Here is a 13,864-nt window from a genome sequence, read left to right as displayed (position 1 = left end):
TTAGCTTTTTGCTAATTTTAAATTGTTGCGCTAATTTTAGCTTTTAGCTTCATATTTTAGTGATTTGTGCTGATTTTGCTCATTTCATCTTTTTGCTGTGGCTTTTCTGATTCAAGCTTTCAGCTGCTGTTTTGCTCCTTTTAGTTTATTTAATTATATATATTTTAAGCCCCAGTTTTGCTGATTTCAGCTTCAGTTTAATAATTTATTCTTCAGCAGTTTTCACAGAAACTACATTCTTTGTTCTGTTAATGGGTCAGAAATGTTTGCATCTCTCGCTTTATGTCGCTTTAGATACTCAGAATGTCTGAAAATCATTTCTTTTAAATGCTGACATTTTCAGCTGGTTGTTAATGAGTAATTGCAGTTTCCTGTCTCTGTTAAAGAAAGCAGCTGTTTGTTTTGCCCTGCTGTGCCGATGATGTGCAGCAGCCGGAGGCCTTCAGCGCAGTCAGTCTCTCCTCTCTGAACCACAGAAGCTCTAATGTTTCCCGACAGGCTTCACGTCATGTTTGGGGGGTCTTAAAAACAGGTGGAAAGCTGAGGCTGCGACACGGTGATAAAAACGACTCTGCCAGCCTCCTGCGGGGGTTTCTCCTCACCGCAGGAAGACTTTAAATCTGTAAATTATCTGACAGGCTCAGGCTTTATTTGCACTCCTTGTAAACTTTGTTAAATAACCAAAACACTTAAGGAACAAAATCTATCACCACTGTCACAAAGAAAAGAATTTTCTGGATTTAAAATGTGTCATTTCCTTAAAAACCCCACGTACTTAACTTTTTTTTCAAAGTTATTGACTGTTTATCTTTAGACTGTTATAAAAAATAACAAAGATTTCTTCAAAATCTCATAGAATCAGACAAGAAAACCTAATTTCTCAGCTGGAGTGAAGAAATGTTAGTGTTACTCCACAAAACACTCATTTATTTTGCTAAATTTTACAATATTATTGGAGACTTATTAAAAAAGGAAATGTAAATATGCTGTATTTGCTGCGTTTAGCTTAAGGATTTCAGGACTAAAACTGTGCATATTCTGTAATTACACACAGAATTAGATTCATTATTGTCATTTTTTATTTTAAGAAATGACTTTTAATAGTTGCTTAAAAGTAGGTAAAGGTCTTTATGTGGGTTTCTTATTCCTGGTGGTTAAAGATGTTTTGTAATGAATTATAAACAAACAAACAAACATTGTTCCTGTTTTCCTCAGACACCAGGACGAACCGAAGCTTGATTCGGGACTTTCGTTGTTTTTCAGACCGCAGGGTTCGAGAGGCGAATGTGTCCTCGTGGATTTGTGTGATTTGCAGGGCCGGGAGGTGAAGAAAGGTTATTCCTGTAAAAATAGAACGGCAGCTAAAATAACAAACTGTTTCTACGCACGGTTTCAAACTGGAACTCTGCTTTGTTCCAAATATAAAGCGAACCGTAAGGGCAGATGTGATGTCACGTAACCGGATATGCTGGATTCTTTCCATTTAATCTGCAGTATGTGAGGTTTGAATATGTAAAATATGCTGAAGTCACTTCCTGTGGAGAAACTGTGAGCTTATTTGGTGCAGCCTGCTAAACTTCCACATTAAACCTTTCTTTCTTTAAATGAACAGCGCTGTTGACTTAGTTTGGAGCAAAGTTTGTGTTACACAATAAAGATAAGGCTGATTGTGCTGCAGCCAACACAACGGGAGGAGAACATCCTGCAAGATAACTTTAATAACTCAAAGCAAAACGGCTGAAACATCGTGTTTTCTGACGCCATTACGAAAAGCATCGACCGCAGACGCCGCTCTGAGGCCCGGCCACGTTTAAAAAATGGAACAAAACTGTTACTTCTATGGTAAAACATTTAAATGTATAATAATGTTTGCTTAATGCAGGGGGGTCAAACCCAGTGATGCAAGGGGGCCAAAATTAAATATTTGGTCCTAGCCAAGGGCCAATCACGATCAATATTTATTAAAAATTACATAAATTATTCAGTTTCAGATGTATTATGTCAAATCCTTCATATAGAAATATCAATGACCTTTTCCCAGTTACAGATTATACAGAATTTAGAGCAAACAGACTTTAATGAACACAGACAAATAGACCAAACTTCAAAAAGCTCATCATTAGCAGCCATTTCTTACGCCTCACTCAGCTTTTAAATGAAGTTTTTAACATTAAAACAGATTTTTTTAAAAAGCCATCAACAAAAACCTGATCATACAGAAATTAAAACTATATATTGTTGGCTTCTAAGTCATTGTCGAGACAAAACTTCACTAATTAGGCTCAGTTTTTTAAAGCAAAATAAGAATCAGAGACTCGATCTGAACCAGACTGGAGGACCGGATGAAATGTTACAGAGGGCCGGATCTGGCCCGCGGGCCTTGAGTTTGACACGTGTGGCTTTGATGCATCACCAAGAATGTTTTAAATAACCAGAATGTTTCTGGGTTTTGAAGGGGGTGGTACCGTAAAAAATCCTAAGGAGCTGAAATTAGTAAAAAAACGTTATTCGTGCTTTTATTTGAATAAAACAAACAAAAAAGGTCAAAAGGTCTTTGAAAGTCTGCAAGAGTGCAAACTGTCTGCCGTTGCCTTTTGGCAGCAGGTAATTATAAGCAACAGTGACTAGAAACCAAAAATAAAGGAAAACGACTAGTTCTTCACAGATAAATTGTTTTAGTGAAGTTTCTGTGTCTGTGACTGGATTGTGACTGTGACTCGCAGACCCTCACCCGCTGTGCTGTCGAGCAGGAATATGTTCAGCAGATTAGCTGCAGATGCTGCCTGACCGTCTTTATGCTAATCTGTCCTCGTCGGCCCACACAGCAGCTCCCGATGCTTCTGCTGCAGCAAAACACAACTTCTGATTCCCACTTAGGTCAGAGTTCATCCTGTGCAGCTGCTCGCGAGGAGTTTTGTGAATTCAGACCAGAAGTGTGGTGAGTGTGGGCGGAGATGCCACTCATTGTTATTTGAGAAGCTCAGGTTTGCCAGGGTGGATGGCATGCTGTCTGTTTGCTGCGGGCTGCTGCAGGAAGTTTGTGCACAGAGAGTTGTTGTTTAACCCAACGGTCTGCTGCAAAAAAACCAACAACAAAACGATCTTCAGAGCTGAGCTGATCCACTGGATCAGGTGGAAATCTGCAGCAACCTTTTTAAACGCACATGCAGAAGAGTGTTTGCTTCAGAGTAAATGTTTATTAAGCAGCAACACATAACAGTCTGGTAAGTATGGATACTTACCGGGCAAAATACCAGGTAATATTGTTAAATTAACCAGGTAAATACCTGATATGTGCAGGCACAGGTAGGCATAAGTACACAGTATATACTGTGTAAAAACCAGGTACGTATTAGGAAAGTACCCGGTATGAACCAGGTAGATTCTGGGCTGTAATGTTTGCTGCTGTAGTTTATTTTTGCAGCTTTGAGTGTCAGAGATCGTCCAGATGTGTCTTACCTTCGACGCAGAAAGTTCCTTTTTCTCTCCTAAAAGTTTTCCTAAGAAAAGAGGAGGAGGAAAAAGCTGCGGATTTGTTAAAATAAATGTTTTACGGACTGAAATAAGAGGCAGAGAGCAGATAAATGAGCTTTTATGCTTCTTGCAAAGAGAAAAACACACAAAAAGGAGAGCTCATTGCATTCACCAAACACTGCATACACCTGCCTTTATTAACTGTAAAAATGCATTTATTAAAGCATTTAAGCCTCACAAAAACAAACAAAAAATAACTCTGCAAAGATTGCAGAACACATAATGTATCATAAAATTGATAAATAACTCACTGCACACACTGCAGTCTGCAGTTTTTGAATAAATAAAAACACATTCAATAATTCTCAAAGAAACGTGAATTCGAAGCAAAGCACCGAAATCAAAAATGTGTAATTTAGAAATGTTTCCGCCGCAGAAGAAACAGCAAACAAACAGCTTTAATAATTAAAAAGCTCGGCATATTGCTGCTCCGTAAATTATAGATGAATTCTTTCAAATAAGTTCATATTTGAGTTTTCCTCTAAATTAAAACACAAACTAGAAAGGAAAAATGTGAGATGTTCTGCAGAACTTGTTCATTTTAACTTAAAGACACAAAAGTTCTTTTAAACTTTAAATACTTTTTGGTTCAGTGATTTTAGGTGAGATTTTTCTGTAGCTAAAAGTAAACAGAAATAGAATCAAATCAACATCTTTCAAGCTTTTTCTTTGTCCTAGCTGCTAAAAATAGTTTTATTTTTAAATTTCATCAAGGTACAAATAATACACTTTTATGTTTTTAAAGCCAAAATCTGTTTTTAAATTTAAAACTTTGTAGAAAATATAAATATTTTTATTTGAAAAAAGGTTAGCTCTGAGTATTTCTGCTGGTAAGAAGCATGATTTATTATTTTCTTAATTAATACTAAACCTGCACATGTTTCTGCAGCTCATTTAAAGGGAAATTCCACTAAAAGAGTCAAGTTTTTAAACAAATGTCCCTAAAGCTGACTAAATGACATCTTTATATTAAATTTTGAATGATTTTACAATAAAAAGCTGCATTTTTACTTGAGTTATCAGACCCTTTTAGTTTATTCCCCCCCCCCCCCACAATAATTAAAAACCAGAACGCAGCTTTTCTTTGCTGTGTATTTAATCACGCAGCGTCCCTCTGAAATGCCAGGGATTAAGAGATTTTGTCTCTTTTAGATTCAAAACATCTGCTGTTTATGTTGGCAGCGGCTCCACCACCTTCTGACGAACGTAAGGCTGTTGTTGGTGGAGGGGGAGGTGGTGTCATGAAAACAAAGAGATGGTAGAAAACTGTGGGTGATCGCTGGTTAAATGCTGCAAACTTAATACAGAAAGTGGTTTAAAAGGTGGCGGAATTGTTAATAGAATGAAAATATTTTACTCTCTAATTCCTGAGCTGTCGTCTGAGGGGAAATAAGGCTAGAAACGTCCAGGTTTTTACTGTTCTGTTGAACAAATACAACCCCATTCTGAAAACGTTGGGATGGCTTCAGTATTTGATATGTTTACTATGTTCCATTGTGAATAAAATACTGGTTTATAAGATTTGCAAATCACTGCATCCTGTTTCTATTTATATTTTACACAATGTCCCAGCTTTTTGTGCAGTTACTTGTTCATTTTCTGCAGAGCTGAATGTAAACTGTCCTCTGAGGGGAAATAAGGCCAGAAACATTCAGGTTATTATGAGATTGTTTCCACATTTTTGTTTACTTGCATCATGGAAATAAATATGCATCTTTAATATTTTTCTGCCACCACAGTCGGATTGTTTCGCTTGTCGCAGGCTTTGGTTTGTTTCAGACGGACAAATACTGAACTACTTACAAAGTGTGCTAACATATTTGCCCACATTAATCCTCAGAAATAAGGCAAACATGAAAAATGTGACGATAAAAGCTAATTATAGTTGCACAGATTCAGGCTACATGTGCACCAGAATTACAGTAGGAAGCTGCTCTAATTTATCTTCAGGCTTCCAGCAGGAATATCCCGGGAGTTTCTCCTTTGGGGTTTGCTTGGATCTATTTTTAGAGTTTAGATGAATGAAGGAATGTGTAAAAAATTAAAAAAGATGATGAAGAAGAAGAGAAATCAGTATGCAGCGTGTGTGAGTAAAGGTGAGCTGTTAGTGACGGAGGAAATAGGAGCATTTCTTTGGTCAGGTGTTCGACTTTGTGAATAATTTAATAACTTTTACTGTTTCTGGTGGCAATTAAAGTCGGGTTTTTTTGAACTTGTGGAAGTTTCCTGTGAGTGCAGCAACTGAGACACAAGAGCAGCAGCATAAATGACATCAGAGCGCCCCAGTTTCAGGCTGTGCTCTATATGTTGGGAGCTAAAGAAGCACAGCTAGTTAATCATAGAAGCTGCCTGACAAGCTCCTCTGGGGCTCACAAAGCCACTGCATCTGCACAAACTTCACTTCTCTGCACAAAAGTAGGGCAGCTGTAACAGAAATACACTGAAACATGTTTAAAGAAAAAACATCTGGAAAACTGAAGAGCTGTTTGGCTCGTATCAGTAAATACAAAAATGTAGATTATCATGTGTTTAGCCTCTCACAGAGCAGGAACTTACCTCCTGTTTCCTCACAGACCTCTGTGGTTTTCACACAACCTACAACACCTTTGGGAGTTGATCTAAGGCACAGTATCATCCATCACAGACCAGCAGGAACATTTAGAACCATTATTCAGATAAGAAGGGAGAGGCTGAAAACACACTTAGTTAGGGTGTCTTTTTTTTTACGAACAAAGACCTGGTATTGGGGTCAACAATGATCCTACTGCCTCTAATGGAGCCAAATCAGAAGCATGCTCATAAATCAAACAAACATTTAAACTTTTTCTTATTCACGACCATCATTATTTTGGAACCCTGTTGGATGTGATGATAATCTGGCTGAACACATCCGGTGTCAGACTGGTTTAAAACTTCTGTCTGCAGATCGCACCCACCATTTTGAGGGACTAACTCATGTAAACACGTTTGGAAACACTAAGTTCTTATTAAACAATTAACAAAACATGAATAAAAAATTATTCATTCTGAAACCGTTACTTTCAGCCGTGTCTTATAATGATTTTGACCAACTTCCTTCAGACTTTAATGTCAGTTTTGTGCAGTGTTTCCTCCTCTCTGGCTGTTTTTGGGCAGGTAGAAATATGCAGAAACTGTCGGTTTCCTTACTATAAACATCTTTAGCTGAAAGCCTGTTATCCCTGCAGGAAAAGATCCACCATTTAGGAATTTTCTACTGCTGCTGTCAACATTGTTTTCATGATTTAGGTCCCTCAAAATGGCAAACAATAAATAACCTCGCAGGATCAGGTGACTGCATGACTCAAATGTAGACAGATCTTTAGATTTAAAACACTTGAATCCGTCTTTACCTCATATTTCTTGTAATAAATGGATCTGACCACTTTATGAGCACATAAGGCTTCGTCTACACTACTCTGGATGTTTTAAAATACAGATTCTGTGCTGTGTTTACACCTCCCATTCACACAAACTGAATTTTTGTGAGAAAATCTGATATTTTTAGAAAAGCTAAAGTTTTTAGAACCCGTGTATTTATCACTTTGAGCTCAGAAACCCAAACAGAGCAGCTCTTTCACTCTTTTTGTCGAACTTTAACTCAACTTTATTCATGTTCTGAATGGGTTTTAACTGAGAGGAAAATGTAAAAAATATCAGAGAAACAAAAGGTTTCGGTAGACTTTTTTGCAAAGCTAAGAATGTTCTTCCTCTGTTTTCAGATGTTAATGTGGACGTTCTCGTCACGTGGCTGCATGATACGAACATTTCAGTGTTTTTGATAGACCTTGTGGATGGAGATAAACATTTGCATTTATAAATGCAGAAAAAAAATGTCAGTTTAAAATATCTAGAGTACCGTAGACGGCCCAATACTGGATGTCCTGAAGCAAGCAGAAATTTCAAGCTTTGAGCAAAGAAATCAGCAAAACAGAATAAAACCGTTTTTTGTTTTTTTTTAATTCTGATGTGAAGCTGATCGTTAAAATGAGGTCGGTGAGCCAACTCCAATTAAGCCCTACAGGAACTGCATTTTCCCCCCTCTGGGTTAATGTAAAGTTAAAGTTACTGCTTAGAGAAGTTGGGACCAACTAAACTGTTTGAATAAAACAAAAAATAAAGTTATCAAAGCTAAAAGTAGTTTATGTACTTTATTATCCCTGCAGCTCAAAGTGGAATAAAGAGCAGAGTGGCAATTATTAATGACTAAATTCTACTTTTATGTACTTTTAATTAGAGTTTAAATGAGTTTTGCTTTTATTTGACTATATTTACAGCTTCAGTGAGTACCAATGGTCTTCATTGTTTTGTTTCTGTGTGATGTTACTCATCAGTTAAACTACACTGACCCACAAATGTTGATCCTTTGGCTCCTGATTAACTAAAAAGAAAGTGATTGTTATTGCCCCCATCAGTTCAGCCTTCAAAACTGAAAAAAGCACAAAGATTAATTATAAAACGTACCGCTTTGAGAACAAAGTTGTTAAAGTACGGATAACAAAAAGGTTTTACCCACTTTTATCACATTTTGTTGAATTTTAGCTGCCAGGAAGTATTTTTTATTTTTATTTTGCAGTGACCTAAACCATCAGGAGTTATGTTCACTTTATAACACAAAACTGCCACGATCTTCTCGCTGGAAGCTGGAGGAACTTCTTTAGTGGCTTATGGAGAAAGGTATGTGGGAGGAGAGTGACAAGTGGTTGGTCGGACCATGCTGTGAACTGTGACTCCATTTCCCAGGGGGCTTTGCAGCAACAGCCCAAAAAGCAGCTAGCCGCTCAGCCGATGGCATGGAGAGAGCTGAGTCGATTTGGCCAGAGGTCACAGGAGCTGACGGTGGAATCATGGTGGATGCAAAGGTGCAAAGGTGCAGGTGTTGATCGGATGACTCTGGTGCACAGGAGGATTGTGGGTAGATGGGTATGTCAAAGAGTTGAACCCTGCCCCTTCTTGTTTGGGTTGCCTGTCATAGGGAAGACGATGATGTCTTTAATTATTTTGCCTCTCTAACACGTACAGACACAGATAGGTTTGTTTGTACCCTTTTGTTAAAGAAAGAAAAAGGTCACTGAAATAACTTTAAACTGACAAAAATAATAAAATTTTAAAAATTACTGAAAATCAACTAATAAAAATCAGTCATTGCTTTTGAATTTTGGTACAACAGAATTATTAAAAGAATAAAAAATGAACCTGGCTCTGACAAAAAGGATGGTACACTTCTGCACCTCCAGCTGTCTCAGGTCTGAAGGCTTCCTCCTCCAGATGTTTCAGCTCCTTCCACAGATGTTCAACAGTATCAAAGCTCAGAATGTTTGGTTCTGACCCGTTCTTGGTGTTTGGACCCATGAGCTGAGACTGAGACCGAGCTTTCTGACTCTGAGCAGCACATCTGGCTCCAGGAGGCCTTGATAGTCTTTAGGTTTCATTGGACCCTGAACAGATTCAGGACCAGAACAGAACCGGGCCTCCTCCATGTCCCCCTGTAGGTTCAGGGTTCTGGTTTGGGTCTGTGGACTCAGAGCTGATGGGACTTGTTGACAAAAAGCTCCAGTTTTGTCTCATCTGTCCAAAGGACGTCCTCCCAGAGGCTCTGTCTTCTGAGGATGCATCTTGTCTTTTTTTATGAATTAATGTCTTCCTCTTTGTCTCAAACAGACTGATGGTGCAATCTGACACTGATGACCTTTGACCTTGGAATTCACCTGTAATCTCTTTGGAAGTTGTTCTGGGCTCTTTGGTCACCATTCGTATTATCTGTCTCTTCAGTTTGTCACCAGTTGTCCTCTTGTGGACACATCCAGGGAAGTTGTCTCCAGTCCTATGGACCTTCTGTAGTCTCAGGGACATCCAGCTGTTTGGAGACGGTCTTATAGTCTTCACCTTCAACCTGCTGCTCAATCTTTGTCTTTCTGAGCTCCTGAGACAACTCTGTCTTCAGCTTCCTGTTCAGTGTGGTACACACCCTGATACCAAACAGCCCTGTGACTACCTGTCCTTCTTTAAACAGGCAGCCTGACTGATTCCAGGACTGAAGACACCTGTGATGCTCACTCTTTTCTAGGGGTACCATCCTTTGTGCCAAGGCCAGTTTCATTAGTTTGTTTTTTAAGTAATTCTGATGAACCAAAAGTCAAAAACAAGGACTAATTTTCATTCATTGATTTTCAGCATTTTTTTTCAAATTATGACTTTTGCCAGCTTCAAGTTACTTCAGCTACCATTATTTATTTTTTCCTTTTTTAACAAAAGGATACAGAAAAAGTTTCCCGTCTGTCATGCCAAGCCCTCTCTTTACCTGAATGGAAACAGCACCGGGCACCATGTTGGATAACCAGTAAAACTTACCTCTGAACAGCACATCTACTGCATCATCCAAAGCTTTTCAAAGCACTTCTCTTGGTTCTGACTTTACAAACAAACGAGTGAGGGCTTACTCCTTAAGACTAAAGATGTTAATTTGCTTCAATGGTTTATTTTACCCATAACCATGTACAAATAAACAAAACCTTTACAGCTTTGTATGGTCATACATTTAGCATTCATTGGTCCATAAGCACTCCTCACGGCGACATAAAAACACTGTAATCAGACACCGACTGATTCCTAATCTCGGCGTCTTAACGTTGCACTGACGTCACAAATGTACCATTCATTCTACAGTTTCATTGCAAATAAAATAGTCACATGCAATGATTGAAAAAAATTACATTACCTCATGTCACATAGAAAGTAAGCGAAAAGTTCCATCATTTAGAAATACGTACTCTTCAGAGATTTGTCTCTTTTTTTTTTCTTTTTTAAGTCCTAGACATTCTTTCAACAGCGTTGTTGGTCTCATTTGGGTTGTAAACATTAGTTACAGTGCCGAGCTTCCCTCAGCTGGCTGCGTACCATCTCTCAAGAGAATTGGTCAATCGATGCTATCAATCAACTGATCGAGAAAAATTGGTCAGTGGTCAATTGATAAAGGAATACAGGGATTTTTCTCATATGAGGATATAGTCGTCTTGTCTTTGGGCTCAGTTTGGGGCAAAAAGACACCAGTGAGAGACTGGACTGAACATTAAATCTATATAAGACACCCTGAGAATCACAACTACGTCTCTCTCATCTGTCCTCCCTTCTTCCTATCCTCTCATTTTCCCTCTATTTCTTCTTCTAAGGAGCAACCATAGTCAGGTGGGCGTGGCCTCGTCAGTTGGCGAACATGGCTGATTGGTAGGTTGGTTTTGTTGTGGCGGAAGCCGGTTGCCATGCAATGGGCTCCTCAGTGGTTGGCATGGAAACAGGTTAAGGTGGATTCTGACCTGGTAAAGGTAGTATGCAGCACGTACAGTAGTATGAACAGCAGAATGTGGGATGCAGCTCTGGGGAAAAAAAAGGTTTGAATATAAAAAAATGTTTATTAATGAATGAAATGAAGAAAGTAAGTGCACCTCACGAAGACTAAAGGTCCACTTCATTCGAATTCTAAAAATGTTTGCAGATTTTAGGGTTTGACATATCCGTCTCTTGATCTTTCCCCTCCCCAAAAAATGCAATTTTATTTTTGTTGCACAACAACTACACCTACTTTCAACAGAAAAAACAGTTCAAGTAAAAGTGTTCTCACTGAGATCTGTGGTTTATTCTGTGGACAGGGTTTTTCTTTTTACTAAAAGGTTGTCTGTTGGCGTTTTATCCCCCCGTTGTCATGAAAGGTGGGCAATCGTGACATCTGGGTGTCTGTTAGCAAAATATCTTAACATCTCATAAGTCACGAGATGGATTTTTAATGAACGCAATCACTGAATGCATATCTACAGTAACTTTTGGCATCAACCCAATTTAAAATGGCCACCTTAGAAAACACAACAGTGATTATAACTCAGTCAGCCTTACAGATATGGAGCTAAAATTTGGAGTGGTAGTAGCTAAGAGTCATCCCTGATTTCTACTTTGAGCACTAAGAGATTGCAAAAGCGTGGCAGGTAACATGCATTCCTTCAAGGAATTCTAATTTCTCTGAATGTAAAGTTCATGCTGTGAGCATCATCACAAACTAAATTCTATCCGCCTCCACAGAAATCCCAGAGACAGATATGCCAAGACACCTCTCCTAGTTGAACCTTTTAAAAGCGAAACAACCTGAGGTACACTTGTCTTGATTTGGAGGAGGCGTTGTTTGGAATGTAAACTCTCGAGAATCTAAGAGGAGAAAACAACAAACTGGTGAAATAAAACCAGGCTCTCTGTGAGTATTTATCCCCAGATCTGTGACAGTAGTATGTTATCGATGAAGAACATCACATGGGGCTGACGTGGTGTGCAGCGGAGGATGGCGCAGGGGGGGAGGCGATAGTGGGGGTGGACAGTGATTGGTTGATTTGGTTGGTCAGGTGACTGAAGGGAGTTATGAACAGTCGAGCTGAGTCAGATCACATGATGAAGGTTTGCAGCTATAACGTCAGGAGGTTCCATCGGGAAGCATGGAAGCCTGACAGGTTTTAGCTTTTGGTGGGACACTGGACAGAACACCCACCCCGAACCCCGCCCTCACAGAACCAGCAAACACACACACATTCACCCTCTCTCTCTCACACACACACACACACATGCATCTACAGGCAAGTTAGCGTAGCAACACACATGCACACACATTTGCATAGACACACAAATAAACACGCAGATTTGTTCTCTTGCATACATTCATGAGGTAACACACTTTTTTCACACTCGTGCACACTCAGGCACACACTTGGTCCCACCCCGGACTTGCGATGTGTTACTGTGATGATGCAGAGTGTGGTGGAAGGTGAAGAATAAGACAACGGAAGACAGGTGATGCTAAAATGAACATTTATAATGACTGCTGTTGCTGTCGCAAAATAAGAATCCTTAAAATAAAAAAAAGACCTCATATATATATTAGCACTAGATTGCCCACTTCACTGGTAATCCACAAGTCAAGAAACACAACTCACTAGGTTTTTTTTTCTCTTTACAAACACAATGCTACAGTTACATTAAATATTCAATAATCTTTAAGTCAGTTAATGAATGTTGTTAAAAGCAACCACTAAAATACTAAAAAATAAAAACAAAACAATAATATTAATTCACCTTTTTTCCAGTCATTCCCTTTTTTTTCTTCTTGTTGTTATTTAATAATAGTATCATAATAATAGTCTGAGAAATAAATAGCTCATGTGGTGTTCTCAGGGCAATGGGGGCAGGCAGCATAAATCAGGAGTGGAGCTGAGAGCGATGCAGTGAAATGGTGGCGTTGAACCTTTAATACTTTCAGAATGTCTCGGATGTGGAAACATGGAGATATGATCTGAGTTTGGTTCTGCAGGCAACGGGATGGTTGGGCGGCACCTGCAGAGGTTAATCATCGCTAATCTATGTGGTTTGATGTAAACTAGGACTGTATTGCACAAACGTTAGCAGCTCAGCCTCCTTGTTTTGAACCCCGGGAAGAACTTTCCCTCCTTATAATTACCATTTATTGTTTTTATTTTCAGTTCCCGGGTTTCTCTCCAAAACAAAGGCGCTGAGTTAAGTTGTTTTCCATGATAAGTCTCAAACACTAACACTATGGCTTGATAATAAAAGATACTAATGCCACTACAACACACTGTTAGAAAACACCAACAAATGCACAGAAACAAGCCTACTCTGAGAACGGCTTCTTCTCCCATGAGTTATCTAAAGAGCCAACATGAAAGCTAAACAGCGAATACAGTAGGTAAATCAACACTAATAACAACAGCACAGGGTAACACGGTAGAACTAGCATCGGCGATTATACAGGCGAGACCTAACTACTGAATTCAGAAGATGAAGAGAGTCGTGATGATCCGCTGCGTCCACTAGTTTGTCTTTATGCTGCCGGCCCCCCTTCTGCTCAACACTTCTCTCTTTACAGCTTGGCAAAACTCTGACAAAAATATTTACAATGAGAGAGAGAGAGAGAAAAAAATGAAATTGTGGAGAAACAGTTGCTTTTTTTATCCTTTTTTGTTTGTCTGCATTTCATTTTTTAATTTTTTTTACTTACTGTCCCCCAATGATGAGCAACAAACAAACAAACAAAAAGAATCCAATCATATCAGCTAGCATTGCACAGTCTCAGAGAGGTTTTTGGGGATGGAATGGAGAGTTATCGTCCAAAACAGTTGGATGAACACAGAAGGGGGGTAGAAGGAGGAGGAGGAGGAAGAAGGTCAATAAAGTTCATGAGGGGGGGGGTGAAAGTTCAAAAAGTTCAAGAAGACAGAGGATGGCTGCGCAGCTGACGGTGCGTAAACACTCCCCACACCAC

This window comes from Kryptolebias marmoratus, linkage group LG2, assembly GCF_001649575.2.
Source record: "Kryptolebias marmoratus isolate JLee-2015 linkage group LG2, ASM164957v2, whole genome shotgun sequence".
Taxonomy (NCBI): domain Eukaryota; kingdom Metazoa; phylum Chordata; class Actinopteri; order Cyprinodontiformes; family Rivulidae; genus Kryptolebias; species Kryptolebias marmoratus.
Note: the sequence above shows the minus strand (reverse complement) of the source record.